Source organism: Caloenas nicobarica, chromosome 18 (assembly GCF_036013445.1).
Source record: "Caloenas nicobarica isolate bCalNic1 chromosome 18, bCalNic1.hap1, whole genome shotgun sequence".
Lineage (NCBI taxonomy): Eukaryota > Metazoa > Chordata > Aves > Columbiformes > Columbidae > Caloenas > Caloenas nicobarica.
In genome coordinates this window covers 7,554,500-7,570,727 of record NC_088262.1, presented here as the reverse complement: position 1 = coordinate 7,570,727, position 16,228 = coordinate 7,554,500, and the positions used below count along the sequence as shown (strand labels likewise).

Genomic DNA, 16,228 nt, shown 5'->3' with positions numbered 1-16,228 from the left:
TTCAGATTAATCTGTCTTACTATAGCTTGTCTCATAGACTCCACAGTCACAGATTCAGAAGCAACAAGGTTACCCAACACCTGCACATAACATAGCCTCTGTAACCTCACCCCAAAAAGCATCTTTAGTTGTTGCACAAATTAAAGAACAAGTCTGCCACAGGCCAAAGTGGTATTTCTCACTAGTTGTATACAAGTCCGACATTTCTGCTCTAACGTTCTGGAAATAATTCTAGAAGCCGGAGCAAACGGCAGAGCATCAGCACGCTATTTTGGGTTCACCAATAACACAGGGAATTGGCCAGACACATATCCGAGAGCTTCCTGAATTTGAGGAATGGTAATTATGGAAAACCCTGTAATTTGCTAAGCACAGGTTGCACCCACTGCAAGTCACCTACTGCTTCCTTAGAAAACACAGAAGTGAGAATCAGTGTGTGCTGCCTTTCCACTATTTTTTTGATCGTGTCAAGAAAGTAACACCCGATAGGAAACTACATTTTAATTCTCAGTCTTCAGTGAATCCAAAAATCCCACCCACTGTATTTAACTAGGGTAAGATTTTAAGGACACGACTTTGTTCTGCAGCGATACCCAAGAGCAGTGCAGATGTTCTCCTGCTCCTCTACTGCATTGTCCTCAGAGCACCACCAACATCCACCTGATTTAAAGCTCTGCATCATCAAGCAGACACTAACAGCAGGATTTATTGGATTTTTAATTACCTTAACTGGTCTCATGTCCAGAGCAAATTTCAGTATATAAATTAGCGTCAATTCGTCTGATACATACATATGCATAGCAGAGGAAGAATATGCAACAGACATGGGTATGACGTACTAAAGATTGTTTCTAAATTTAAACTGGCTGTTTTAATTGAACAAATATCTTCCCATAGATACACTCCAATTTTAGCACAAAACAAAACAGCCACAAAGTATGACTAGCAGTATGATATTTAATGGAAAAAGGAGGGGGGTAAACAATTGAGTTCAATAAATCCCATAATTGGGCCTTCAACTGATTACATATTAAGAAGATTAACCTTTGACACAAACTTGTGATACAAACAAAGAAGATTCAAACAATAAACTTCCAGCGTTTCAAGATTTCTCAGGTTAACAACCGAACCCTCCCCATTTCCTTCCCCTTAAGCGTCGCAGTTAAAAGTATAAATTCTGTTTAATGTTCTCTCCCTCACCGGACGACATTTCAGGTTTAGACGAAGCTCCTTGAATACCCAAGAGAAAACTACAGTAGCTCCCCCATAATCTCATTACGTGGGCGAAGAGAGGGGAAAAAAAAAAAAAGCTCTAGAAATGTTAACTTTGAACAGAAAGCAGCACGAAGGACAAAGCTGCAGCCTCCTCTGCTCACCGAGCAGAGCAGCAGTGCTGCCCATACCCACACCGCTCATTTTCCACATTTAGGTTCATTTCCAACAGGCTCTGCAGGCATTTTCACACGTGTGAGTTATAAAGCAAGCGCCCACGACCATGTCTGCAACAGAAGCCGGTTTCATGTCTTAAGTGGCACAAACACACTCACAAACCACACTTCTCTTTGCTGTTTTGCCCACTGCAGCTATTCGAACTGGGAAATGGTACGGAGAAAAATATCGAATTAATTCTAGCATTTAAAACAATAGTTCTGCAAGTTGTTTAAAAAAAAAAAAAGGCAGAACTAACAGAAATAAATGGATTTTGAAATTTTGGGGGTGTTACTACGCTAAAAAACAGTAAAAACAAACAAAAAATCTGGTTTAGACTTGTGAGAAAAGGAGGTATGCACTGGCTTAGCAGGTCTCTTCCACTGCTAACTTCTACCGTGCCCAGATTAAAAGAGGCTATAATCCCTTCTTACCTTTTAGTCTTTTCTTTATGGGGCTCTTTGGCAGCTTTCGATTCAGTCTTGCTGTAAGGAAACAAGTGAGTATTTTGTCTACTGTGTAGGGGTCTTTCTGACGTGTTCCTTTCTTATTTTAATGCCTTTTTTTTTTTTGTAAATGTACCCGTAATTTCACGACTCTGAATACGAAAAAATCTCACACGGCCAAAAAAAGTAAGTTTTTGTCGTTGTCGTTTACCTCCCTAAAAAAAAAAAGTCTGCCACACAGAAGAAAAAAAAAAAAAAACCAACACACAACAGATCAACAGGAAAACACTATCCAAGTAGAAAAGCAAAGAGCTTCAGTGTTATCCAGCCCAGAGGAGAAGTGCAGCAAAGGCAGGTCCAATTCCAAAACAAGCTTTTGACTTCCAGTGAAGCAAAATTTTTTAAAAAAAACGAACAAGAAACCAAGACAGAATACACCTTGAAGTCCCCAGCTAAATTTTTGCACGAGTGTGTCTTAGATACAAGTTTGCTTTTATGTGTTGCAGCAAAACCCACGAAAGCCAGGATTTGGGGTTGATCGGGATGAGTTCTCGAGTGTGTGTCTTGATGGGTTCTCAGTCCACATGGAGGAACATCTGAGGGTGTTTTGTCTTTTTTTTTAAAAGTGCAAATCAAAAAGGAGAAACTGGGACGCAGAAAATAGTTTTGAGATGGATCCCCCCCTCAAAAAAACAAAAAAAAAACCCCAAAAAAACCAACACAACGAAAAAAAAAAAATAAACCACCACGGAGCCACGGGGGGACCCAAAGTCTCACATGGGGCTCCGGGCAGGAGGATCCCGCCGAGTCTCTGGCTCCAGGGAGATCCGAGGGGCGGAGGATCCGCAGCAGCCGCTGCCGGGAGGAGGATCCGCGTCTCTCTGGCAGGGCCCCAGCCGAGCGATCCAGCGGCCTCTCCGGCGGGAGGAGGATCCGGCGGCCTCTCTCGCAGGAAAGAGCGAGCGCGGGGAGGGGACCCGAGGAGGAGGATCCACCAAAGTCTTTCACGGAGACTGGGGGACGAGACGATGGGGAGTGGGGAAACCCGACAGTCTGTGTGCGCCGCTCGCACAGGGGATCCGGGGGCAGGGGGGAGGGATCCCGCGGGCTCTCTCCGTCTCCTCCGCAGGGATCCGGCAGCGGCTCCGGGCGGGGGGTGTGCGGCGGGAGCCCCTCGCCGCTGGGGGACGAACCCGGGCGCCCGAACCCCCGGGGGAAGGCGGGGAGCGGGGGAGGCCGAGGCGGCAGCGTCTCCCCAGGGGGCTGCAGCAGCTCCTCGGGCAGAGTCGGTCAGTCAGCCGGCCTCGCTGGGGGGGGGGGAGGCCGCAGCGCCTCTCTCCGTCTCTCCCGCTCGCTCTCGCCTCGTCCGCTCGCAGGCAGGCGGTGTCAGGCTCAGTGCTGCCGGGCCGATCCCCCGCTCCTCCTCGCTGCCGCCGCTACCGCCAGGGACGCCGCCGCCGCCGCCGCCGTCCTCAGGAGCAGAGCTGCTGCCACCGCGGCCATTTTGTTGCTGACTGACAAGAGCCCCGCCAGGCAGCGCGAGACCGCGGGGAGGCTTGCCGCGCGCGCCCGCTCCCCTCCCCGCGCTGACCTCAAACAGGAAGTCTGCCCCCCCCCGCCCCCTCCTCTCCGGCCCGCGCGCGGACACGTGACAGGGGAGCCCCCGCCACATGCAAATGAGCGGCGGCCGCAGCCAAAGAGCGGAGAGGCCGCGCGCTCCCGGCCCCGCCCCCCGCGCTCAGCCCGCGCCCTGCGGGGGGAGAAGAGCTGCCCTGCGCTCGGGTGTCGGTGCGTTCACCCCCCCGTGCAAACGGGTGTCGGTGCCTTCACCCCCCCACCTCCCCGTGCAAACGGGTGTCGGTGCGTTCACCCCCCCGTGCAAACGGGTGTCGGTGCGTTCACACCCCCACCTCCCCGTGCAAACGGGTGTCGATGCATTCGCACCCCTCCGTGTAAACGGGTGTCGGTGCATTCACACCCCCGTGCAAACGGGTGTCGGTGCATTCACAACCCCCCGTGCAAATGGGTGTTGGTGCGTTCGCACCCCCCCGTGCAAACGGGTGTCGGTGTGTTCACACCCCCCGTGCAAACGGGTGTCGGTGTGTTCACACCCCCCGTGCAAACGGGTGTCGGTGCATTCGCACACCCCCCCTGTGCAAACGGGTGTCGGTGCATTCACCCCCCCCACCTCCCCGTGCAAACGGGTGTCGGTGCATTCACACCCCCGTGCAAACGGGTGTCGGTGCATTCGCACCGCCCCCCCGTGCAAATGGGTGTCGGTGCATTCACACCTCCACCCGTGAAAATGGGTGTCGGTGCATTCACACCCCACCCCGTGCGAAGAAGCACCATCCTGCAACAACTCCAGCAGGATGGGGTGGAGGGGTCGCGGGCAGCGAGACGAGGCCGGCGTTGGGGGGGAGGTGAAACGGGGCCCTGCAGCACCCTGAGGTGCCCCCAGCCCTCCCACCTGCCGGGGTCCCCTCGCCACCAGAAATACATCCAGCTGGCTTTGTACCCGAGCACCTACAGCGACACAGACACGCATGGCTGCATGTATAGCATCTCTGAGCAGATACACTCATATAGTACGTATGCATATATGTATATCCACACATACACGTTTATACATTTGTGTTAAACCACACGTAGAGCTCCATGGCCCAGCGCTCCAGGGCGTGCTCCTGAACCACTCTGCAAGCGCCTCGGGTCAGGCTGGCCCCGGGTGTTGGGAGAGGATGCCCGTCCCTGCCAAGGTGCCTACAAAATATAATTGCAATGTTTTAAATGAACCCGATGGAATGGTGTACCCAGGACAGGGGAGATGGGAATGCAGCATTTCACAGGAACCAGTTTACCCCCCACAACAACCACATTGACTGTTTGCAGGTTTGAGGAGAAAGTCAGGATCTGTTCTCAAGTACCACGGGGGAAAGGAGAATGCAAAAATGAGTCATTTTTGCTACAAATTGTTGTGTCTGCGTCTTTTAGCAGATCCTCTCCAGTTCTCTCTCCTCTCTGGCTTCCTCTCCCCCTTCTGCAGCAAACGTTTGGGGAACTGCAAGGCAATCTAAAGCCTGAATCTTTATTTGCGCAGGTCGTTCCATTTAAATATTAATTGAATGTGGGTTGCAGAGCAGGGCGTTTACTATTCCAAGTGGGATGACACACACAGCAGGAGACTGGGGAAGAATAAGAAAAGAGCAGTCCCGATATGATTTCTGTTTGGATTGGTGATGCCGTGCACCAAAGCCACCCTGCCAGCTCCAGCGCCTGGGCAAGCGGCCACAGGAGCCCGGAGCCCCGCGACCACTGGAGGGAGCCCATATTGTGCCAGAATGCCACAGAAATACTACGCGGAAGACAAAAAATAATAAAATATGAAATATCGGATCATTGTAGTCAGAACAAAGTGTCTTCTCCAGGTCAGAGCATGATCTATATATATGCAAAATGTTATTAAAAACCCCAGATTTAAACGTCCCATTGTAATTCATCAGCACAAAGAAAGGAAAAAAAATTAAGAACGAGGTGGGTTGGTCTTTTTTCCCCCCCCACATTTTGAATGTCAGTCTGGCACCTTTCAGCAGGAGTGAATTCATACACCACGAGGGTGGCAGACCTGGACCGGAGTGAGAATATTTGCTCTTGTGCTCCTTGGTTTGTGCAGTCCCAGGAGCAGCAGCTGCAGCCAGCACAGCTCCCACCGGCTTCTTTCTTAAAAGTAGGTCAGCACCTATAGACTCCTTCCCACAATGCCCGCCCCAGAGCAGCAGGAGGTTGCCACACCGCTTCTTTCGAAAGAGATTCTGCTCTTCTGATAAGCCAACAACCCCAAATAAGCAGAACAGATAAAGCCGCAAGTGCCCTTTTTGCCTGCGTGTGGGACAAGCATCCTCGTACTCGTGATGTACCTACAGGAGATTGCCCTGGACCAAAAACTCTGCTTGGCAATCGCACACATGAACGTCCCTGCACAAATGTTGCCCTAAATTATGTGTTGTGAATGTGCAAATATTTGTAATTCAAAACACACTTTGAACACACAAATATTTCCAAGAATGGCTGGCTCGACAGAGTGATGCCAAGTTGCTGGAGACCCTGAAATGTCAAAATGGAATAAAACTGAAAGTGGTTTGTGTACTAATATGTTTTCTTGGCCTTGGCAAAACTACCATAAAAAGCATGATGTAACCTCAGCCGCACAGACACAGCCTCTTGTGTTTGATACTCATGTTCTAAAATACTATCTGTAATGGGGAAAAATACATTCTAGTAAATCATTCCTTTCTTACCTGAGCTCTTTTACCATTCAATGCAGGGCTTTATCCAATGCAAATTTCATTTTTGGGTTTTTTTCCCCCTGCCTTGGTCTCCCTCTGGGCTTTTGACCCAGTTTTGCCCTCCCTTGGCTGTGCCCCCTGCTGCCACCACACACCGTGTCCCCACATCTGTCCCCAAACAGCCCCTCGACCCGAGCCGAGCCACCATCGCAGGACCTCGGCAGGTCTCCTCGAGCTTTGTTTCCCAGAGATGCTCCAGCACGGGCACCATCGCTTCGGGCATCTGCTGCTGCCTTGAACTCTCTCCTTCCCCCCAGCGCTCAGGTACCTTTTTTTTTGTCACACATGAGTAAAAACAGATGTGATCTAGTGCAAAGAGAAGGAAAGGGGACATACGATGCCAGCAGTTCACTGAATTCCTGTGCTTTCACTGCTGCCTTGTAAACCTCAAATTTCCTCATACGCCCGTGTCTCGGGGAAAGGGCTGTGACAGAAAAGTTCATGGGGGCTGGACACGCTGAACGGATGGACGTGAGTGTGAGGAACCAGGCACTCATGCAGATATGGCATTTTCTTTGCTGAGAGCGACAAAGCTAAGCTAAGCGGAGGTCTTCATGCAAAATATTACAGAATCGCAGAATGGTTAGGGTTGGAAGGGACCTCTGGACATCATCTAGTTCAACCCACACTGCAGAATTCACACCTCTTGCTTGTTTTTCTATGATCCAAGTACAAAAGTGGGTCAAAATAGTCACCAAGCAATAACGAGCACACACAAAATTAATCTCAAAGCCTGACACCAGCACTAGCCATGCTTTAATGACAAACGCACCCTCATGCCTTACGGAGAGCCTGGTCTCTGATGCTGAACAAGCTTCCTCAGAGCTCACACAAGGTGAAGCTGCATCCCAAAAGCTTTCCCTTGTCGGAGCTGATGCTCAGAGACAGCGTTTTATATATATGGCTGCACTGGGAGGGCAGAATCCAGGATACAACAGGCCCTTCCTCAGGTTTCCAAGGGGGTTATGGACGCGCAAGACGCTTGTGTGGAGGCCGTTCCCTCTGAAGGTTGCAAACACACCCCCTGGCCATCCTACCAACAAACTGCGCCCTTAAGGTGAATGCTTAAATGGACTTACAGGTCACTATTTTTATGGAAAAATTTATTTTAATATCTTATGCTGCTCTTCCCACATTTTCCTGCAAAAAGAATAACCGTTCTTTGGCCGCTTGGTGTGACCATGCCCCGGTGTGAGGCAACCAGCAGCGCAGCGGTTGTGTCCAGCTGTGCAATGTCCTCCCCATGGCGCTGGCCCAGAAGCAGAAAGGACTCCCAAGAACAGGGTACCCCAGGTTCCTCCCGATCTCTGGCACAGACGTTTAACATCAGTGAGCCCACTGCAGCGAGCACCGTCACGGCAGTCTGAAAGCCCATCTATTACTCCCAGGTTGGATGATCTGCTTCCCCTTTTTGTAGAATAACCAAATACTTCAAACACTTGCCCAGAAAAGGTAACACCTGGATTCAATTCCCTTCCCAACCTGAGCGTCTCTAAGATGTATTTCCCACGAGAGAGATGTAGCATGATGCTAAACAGCAATCTGGTAAGGGGGAAAAACAATGTATTTTTCATTCTTTCTCTCCAAGCAGAGCTATTGTATAAACAAGAACACAAGTGTCCTGAGGCCAAAAAGCAAGCAAGAGGCGCATGACTCTCTACCCTCCTTGCCACAGCACACAGCAGCTGCGATAACACGTTCTGCTTATTATCAATAGCTGTTTAACATCGAACGCATAATCTGCCCTGAACAGAGGGGGCAGAGCCCAGGACTTGACCCTACAGTCTCCCCTATAGCGTACTTTGAGGGAAGGAAAGCAATGTTTTAGAGGCTGTAACATATGAACACAGCTCCCAGAGTTAAGTCTAGAGGCTGGAAAAATGTGCAGAGATGCATTGTGCTCCAGATAGTAAAAGTGTTTCCAAGAACAGGTTTCTCTTGCTCTGGTTTTTACCTTCGTGGACATCATTTATTGGTACACAGGGGTTGGACCAAGCAGAGGGAAGACACAGCGTGTTCTGGTGGCACAGAGTGTGCTCATCATCCAGCCACAGCTGCAGATGTTACAGAAACCCCACCACCGAGTGTGCAAAACCCCAGTGAAATACTGAAGCTGTTACATCTGGCACTGGCAGGCTGACGGGAGGGACGCCAAGCCAAGCGTCTGTAATAAAAATCCAGCAGCAGAAAGGGGGAAAAAAAAAAGCTATTACCCAACCTTTCGGTGAACTGCGAGGAAGGTGCCAGTGCTTCTTTGCTGAAAAGGCCTTTCAGAAAAAGGTTTTTCAGAGTTTCCTTCAGGTTGTTGATTTTTATCTTCATCCCACACAGAGCCTCATGCACATATGGAAAGCACTGGAACTGATGTACTCAAAACTCAAGCTGCTTTTAGTTTTCCTACCAATTTGCAAGTCTCTTATCCTGATGGAAATAAAGCAGAGAGGGAGGCAGTCCACAAAAAGGTAAATTCACTGTATATACCAGCCCGACCTTTTTTGACAAGGATAGATCAAACAGCTGTACCACAACAAAGAACTCTAGGGACAAAAATTCTTCAGAAACAAGTGGTAGAGAGGAGAATATCTTCTCACACCCCCCAGCTATCAAAACATCAGTTAAAGGACTTGGAAATACTTAAGAAAGAAAAAGGCCAGGCACTTTCCCCCTAGTGCCTCTGCAACACCAGTAGCAGCTGAACATCATTTCGTTAGCACAAACAACAGCCTTTGGTGGGGTTTAAAATATAAATGAGACACCTGACCTCAAATCCTAGTAATTAAATGAGCTGACACATCTGATTTGAGTCTCCTGCACTTCTGATAGGGGACTCCTTTGTACCACACATGTGCTGGGACGTGCAGGTGTCACCGTCACCCCAACACCTCCCGTTCCTGGGAGCTCTTCAGTGCAGGGGATGGCAAAATGGCAAATGCTCGTGACTGCAGCTTATTTCTAAGCAATTGCTGAGCCCTCTGCTTCAATGTCCAATGTAAAGATGAGTTATTATAGCCCAAGAACCTGGATGAGACAAAAATAAGATTCTTGGCCGTTTTTGTGAGACCAGGTGATGGATCCAGTGGTAAAAGAGTTTTTCCCAATGCCCTAGCTAATCATCATAGGAATAATTTGACCTCTCTAAAATCTCCCCACGTTTTTGTAAGGCCATAACATCCACTTCTTTTTTTCCTTTGATTAAGCTGGAGATAGTGGCTGCTGCCCTCCGGCCCATTGGTAGCAGAGAACGTTTTGAAGCGGGTTGATGCCAATATAATGTACGTTTATTGCCTGCCTTGGGATCTTTGGGTGAAAATGCTCTGATATGACGAGTATTATTCTGCGCGGACTTGCCAGGTGTCAACACCTCGGGTTGGATTGTACCTAGAGCAGCTTCTGTGTTCCTGACAGCTGATATGATTTATCCCTGGGGTGAGGAGGTGGGAGAGAAAGAATTGCTTGTGACAGATACTAGTCATGTTGCTTAATGAAGTTTTGCAAGGTGTTTGGAGACAGCAGGATGGGGTCAGATCAGGGAAGGTCGCGCTGCTGGAAGCTGCAGTCCTGAGTCAAGACCTGGCTTCTCCTTCAGCGCCTGTCACTGCGCCCGACCCGGCTGGCGGAGTCGCTCGGTTTGCAAAGAATTTATTGACACGCACCCACCACCCCTAAAGTTTTATGGCAATATAGATCCATTAGAAATCCATTTTACGGGGGTATTAAAATAATGAAGGTGAGAATTAAGAGAGCAGCACGCTCCTTGGAAAACCCACTGATCGTAATATACTGCTTTAAAGAAAGTTATCATGCAGTTCCCTTAAAGAAAGTTATCAATTAGTCACTGTATCAGACGTAGGAGAATTGGTCCCAGAAGAGGATTTTAGGAGGAAAGCCATTGACTAAGTGATGAATTTATCACTAGAGGTTACATGGCTCCATGGATTAAGATGACATGGCACAGAGGACTCGGAGAGCAGAGCTGGTGACTCCTGAGAGGTTCAGGAAGGCTCTTTGCACCACACGGGTATCAGAGAGGGGTGAGATGCCCACGCTGCTCCCAGGCAGGGTGACAGCACGGTCAGGGAGGAGATGGGACACCGGTGGGGTGGATCAGAGCTCCCACATGTCCAGGCAGCTCGGGGCACCAGGCAGACAAACCCACAGCTGCCTGACCCTGCCCGCGCACAGCCGCGGTGTCGGTTTGGGGATGCTGCCTCCTGCTTTCCTTGGCCCCCGTAGAGTCATAGAATCATTTCAGTTGGAAGAGACCCTCAGGATCATCGAGTCCAACCACACCCTAACCTAACTCCAGCACTAAACCATGTCCCTAAGAACCTCGTCTAAACGCCTTTTAAACCCCTCCAGGGATGGTGACTCCACCACTGCCCTGGGCAGCCTGTTCCGATGCTTCCAGACCAGCCTGACATGCTGCGTAAGAGGAAAGCATCGCACATTTTCTGAGACAGATGCCACACTGAAACCAGGGGGCATCAGAGCTGATGTCAAACATGCATCGGTCGGCATGTGTGTAGGGGAGATTTGTCCATCCCTGCTGCTGAGCTGAGAAGTGCTCTGGTGCAAGCCAGCAGACAACAAAAGCTGAAGTCAAAGTATGAGAATCTGGCATCTGCTGAGGCCAGTGGAAAGACTTTAAAACTACATTTTTATACCCTGCAAGCGCTCTTGCTTTCTGCTCTGTTCAGCACTCGCTCGGCTCCCCAGCACGCATGGTGCACGGATCCATGTGCCAATAGACTCCTTCCATCCCAGCTAAAATCTTCATTCCAAATTGGCTACAAGGATTAATTTTTTTTCCAAGTGCTTTTTCATCATTTCTCCTGCAGGCAATAGGAAAATATGGTCTATCCCTACAGGAACCTGCTGTGTCCATGCTGGTCCTCTCATGGTGAAGGGAACGAGTGATCTGGCCACCGGAGGATGTCCCTGTCCTCTACAGACAGCCCCTCCGGGATGCTGCATCCTCGAGGATGCCTGTCCTTGCCTCCTGCAGCTCAGCTGTGCGGTTCAGGGAACTGAACACGGGCTGAGGCAGGAGCCACAGGGAAACGGCTTTTCTTACTGGACAAACATCAGCTGGTAGCATTACATCTAGACCCGATGAGTACACACGAGCCCGCTCGCATCCCGGCAGTCCGGGGGAGGCAGTGCATAAGAAAGAGGCTTGTAGCATGAAAAGGTTGGGAATGTTTTCTAAACTTGGGAGAAACCACAGTATTTTTTGTGAAATTGGAATAATCTTGCAGAATACTTTTTTTTTTTTTTTTTTTTTTTTTGGCCCAAATTTACATTCCTTAATACAAAACCCAGTTTGTGAGCAAGAGGCTGCCCAGCTCTAGTGCCGCTTGGCTCAAACAGCTCCTGGGGTGACCCCAGGCAGCCACCTGCTGCCCACACCTCGCTGGGCTCAGCTGAGAAGCTCAGCAAAGCCTTGACAAATTGCTAAGCTCTCCCGAGATAAATAATCACAAACAAAAAATATTTGTGTTTACTGTGGGGATTTGTCTGTGCATAATTATGCATTAGTCATTACGAGGACTACAGGAGAATTTTACACATGTAAATATGTTCAGTTAATTAGACAGGACTGCTTTTGGTTTGTTTCTTCTCTGCAGTCTGATCCTGAAGTCATCAAACACGCCTGGATCGTGAATCGGGTTGAACAAGATACATAGGGAAAACAGTTCTCACCTTCCCCCTAATGCAGCTCTGGTTATCGATATATATTCCTTTAAAATACTTCTTGTAGCTTTTCTGTTAAAGCCTCAAGGTGCTTCATGCACGATGTGACGCAATGCAACCTTCACGCTGTTCTCTCATGTATGTGCCTTCAAGGGGAGAGTCAGATGTGTTTCTCAGGTAATACAATATAAGACATTATTTTCTTCTGAAACATTTTTAAGTGCAGCAGCTTTTAGCAATCTTCTAGCATCTTCTGCTATGTATGACAGAGTCTATTAATGTCATTTGCATGAGAAGTACACAATAAATCATTCATGAACAGTTTAGTACAGGTTAAGTGTAACAGCCTAACAGTGATTTTCTATAAGAAAATCAGAGCAGCTCATCAACTGGTGTAAATCAGCGTTGCTCCATCAAAGCTACTGAGTCACACAAACTAATCACTTGGCCCAGGGGAAAGCTTCAGGCAGAAAAGCAGCAGGGGAAGAACACGATTCATGCCACACTTGAAGGACTTTTTAGGAGAGCTTCTCTCCCAAAAACCTCTCCAAAGGAAAATCCAGAGCAGTGGGGCCAGCGCAGCCCGGCTGGTCCAAGGCTGTCACTGTTTCATTGAAGCCCTTGGCTGTGCTGCGGACGGGCTCCCGGCGGGGAGGGTAAGGGGTATTTTTGGGGAGCCAGCCCAGAGGCAGGGGCCGGGGAGCTCTGCAGGGCTGTGAGGGTGGGGTAGGGATCAAATTCCCCAAGAACCCGCCGCCGTCATCTAGGTGAGAGCCTTAAACAACAGCAAAACGAGATCTTAAGACAGTCTGGTGTCCAACCATTTATTGATCTCTGTTTCACTGGTTAGTTATCCCCCACATTTGGACCACCGAGCTCATTTGCTGATGGGAGGAGGTTGTTACCTGGCAGGTCCCTCTGGCAGGAGATGCCAGCCGGGACGCGGGGGCGGGGGGGACAGCTCTGCTGCGTCCCCTGTGGTCCCTCATCTCTGGAAGGGAAAGGAAATTCCTTTGCGGTGATGTGGAATTTGTCACCGGCTCTGGAAATGGGCCGCGCGGGCATGAAAGGAGGCCAAGGGGTCCCTGGAGCGGGTGGTTAAGGCTTTGCATTGGAAAAAAAAAAAATATATATGTTGTCCTTCACCAGCACTGACAACTTATTGTCTGTCTGCGGGCGTAGGCACTGAGCGTTCAGCTTTGCAAACGCAGGAGGTGAACACAAGCACAGCTTTGCTGAAAGATTAAGACCTTTCTCCTCCCCCTCTTCTATTTTTTTTTCCCTCTTCTTTTTTTCGGTCTGGTTCTTGTTCTCACTGCAGCGGCATGTGGGACAGAGGCTCATTGTTCGTGCTGCTCAGGAAACACGCTGCAGGACTGATCTTGTTAGATAATATTAGAGCTCGGGCTGTGCCCGGGCCAGCCGGGGAGGGGCTGCCCGGCACATCCCCCGGGGCTCAGCGCGGGGTGCGAAGAACAGGCAACCGCCACGTTCCTGGCCATCTCGGGTCATTTTGGACACTTGGCTTCACAGGGCCTGATTTTTGGCTGCAGTTTCAGGGCTTTGCTTGTGCTCGGTGCCTTCGAATCGAGTGCTGGGTAGTTCAAGTTGAACAGCAAAACTTAACGTGAAAACGCAGAGTGCTGCATCCAGGACCTCTGCTTTAGGAGCAGGGAGGTGTTGCAGCAGGAGTGGCAATACTGCGAGGAATAAGCATAAACAACTTGGTTAGTTTTAACCCTATTTGCCAAAGAAATCGAGCTCGTGCAGTCATGCTGCCGGTTTCTACCCGCTGTCCCCAGCTCGTTTTGGAAAACCACATTTGCCGTGCTTGATGAAGAAGTCAGGAAGATGTTAAGATCTTACAAATTTTGCATGTAGGGGGAAAAAAGACTAGAGGAGGGTCTCCACCGAGATGCACAGTGACTGTGCTCCTGCTTTGGCTGGCCACTGCGCGTGGCCCCGTCCCAGCCGTGCCACCGCTTGCTGAGACGATGGCAAGAGGAGATGTGGGTGCTGAGCTCTTCTAGCAGGCAAGAGATAGGGGTTTATCTCCCATTTGGAGGAAAGGCTTCATTCATCCCACTGGTTCTGGAACAAGTTACCTGAAAGCTCAGAAAACATCAAGTGGATGTTGTCCTCCCGTTCCCCAGCAAAGAGCTTGCACAGGCAGCATCTCCCATAATTCTGCCCCATCCAGCCGTGGGTTTCAGCCTCTTCCACCTCGGTGCCGGTTCAGCCCTTTCTGGCTTCGCTGCCTTCGAGCACCGCGGGAGTGACGAGCACGGAGGTACCAAAGAGACGGCAGCGCTGCCTGGTGCTCTGCCTTTACACATCATCAGGACCAGGAATATTTTAGTCGCTGAGATTTTGCTATTAAAACACGATTTCCACCAGGCAGTAAGGGCAGGCACTGCAGTGTACCCATTCTTTTTAAATGCTGCATCTCCTGTCCCTCCAAAAGACCCAGCAGCTCATCCATGGGCTGCAAAGAACTGTCTCTTACAGCCTCGTTTATAATGTGACAGCTGAAATCTGTCCGAGTTGCTCAATTCTGCCTGATCTCGGCAGAGATGAATCTTCTGAATGCTCAGGTACCAGAAGCTGCACATTCCCAGGCTATTTATTTGTTACTTATAAAGAACATAATTTTGAATGCACTGGCTAAATAAGAAGTAATTGTGTTAAAAATTCAGGTTAACGAATGCTGCAAGAAGTTGTCTTATGGGAAATAAAAGTGAAAAAAAATCTCGGGTACTAATGATTAGAGCAAAACCCTGATGTTAGGAGGACTTTGTCTCAGTGGAAGCAGGTTACTCATCTTTTCCAGAAGATACATGCATGCATTGCAAAATGTTTATTTTGTACTCTCTGAAGTGGTTAATCTACATGCGGAGCAATGAAAAGGTGGCTTATTAGGCTAATTGCTAATAAAAAAAAAAGAAAGAAAGAAAAAAAAGAAAAAACCCCAGATCTACTGTGAGCAAATATTTAAAAACAGATGCAGAAGGCTGTGAAAACAAACACAATCTCATTTTTCCATGAAGTTTTCCCACCAGAAATCTTGCAGTTCAAAGAGACGTCCAGTTAATATGGTACCTCCAGGCTCCCGGCACTGGAGCTGTTCATTAGCCGCTTCGTAATTCTGTGATGCAGAACTGGATTAATGGAAAGGTGACTGGGAAGCCACCGAGGGACCTGCTAATGATACTGCTTTGTCCTCAGAGAAGTCCTCTCTAGCCTTGCCCACGTGCGGCAAAACACACACCATCAGGATACAACGCCACATTATCACAAGAAAACACTTTTGAGAGGGGCAGAAGATGTCATTGCCAAGTGGTGCTGGGAGCTGGCGAAACCCAAGATGGAAAAATAATTGCATGCATGTTTTTTAATACAACAGGATTCCCCCAAGCTCATTAAAGCAGATGGAAGTTTTAAAACCTGTATTACTTTAAAAATTAATTTACAGCTGTGGGGCTTGGTGGCCCAGAGAACATTAAAATGATAAATCCAGAAAGGTGATGTGAGCAGAAAGGAGGATTACTCTGGTCACGACATGGCCTTTCAAAGCTAGGAAGGGGAGATGGAACAGTTCTGCTGGTTGCCCAACGGTTGCCTCTGCTGTGTCGTTTCCGGGCTTAACCCAGATTTTAAAATATTGTAACAAATTATTAAAATCTCCTCCCAAACAAGGTGTGATCCAGAAACGATCTTGGTACCTCTCTGCTTCACTAGATACAGCTTCCACGGCAAGGAAGGTGATGTGACCCGACGTCTGGACCGCAGGACAGCCCCTGGGGATGCTGGACCCGTGCCTGGGCTGATGGGACGGGCTCAGCTCCACTTCGGAGCGGCTGAGCAGCTCAGCTGCCACCGCTGTGCTCCCCGGGTAGACTCAGAAACGCCCTAATTTCCCCTGCTCGGCAGCAGCCTCCACAGACGAGCCATGCCTGTCTGAACCCGTGGCGGGGCTGGCATGGGGGAACAGGCACTTGCACAGCTCCTGGTGTGCCGGGTCAGTGCCAGGCAGGGAATCCTTCACCCTGCACAACCATCCCCCTTGCTGGGGCATCCCCAGCTGCGGGAAGGACCAGGGACGGTGGGACAAAGCGATGCAGCTCCGCTGAGCCCCGCGGAGAGACAGACCACCGCTTTCTGCCCTGTATTTGTAAGATATACAGCACGAAGATGGAGCCAGGCTTTTCTCGGTGACAACCAACAGTAAGACAAGGGGTAATGGGTTCAAGCTGGAGCGCAAGAGGTTCCACTTAAATTTGAGAAGAAACTTCTTCTCAGTCAGGGTGACGGACACTG

At 49.4% G+C, this 16,228-nt stretch overlaps 1 protein-coding gene across 9 annotated transcripts in view; it reads right to left on the bottom strand.

Moving 5' to 3' along the window:
• Nucleotides 1–3,445, bottom strand: part of TNRC6C (trinucleotide repeat containing adaptor 6C) — a 93,734-nt gene extending 90,289 nt beyond the window's left edge. For 8 of the 9 annotated variants that reach the window (XM_065647500.1, XM_065647505.1, XM_065647506.1 and 5 more), the window contains exon 1: nt 1,863–3,445. The gene's annotated coding sequence lies outside the window, so the exon portion shown is untranslated. The remainder of the gene's footprint in view (nt 1–1,862) is intronic. The other variant, XM_065647509.1, reaches the window with a different exon arrangement.
• Between the last annotated feature and the right edge of the window lie 12,783 nt (nt 3,446–16,228).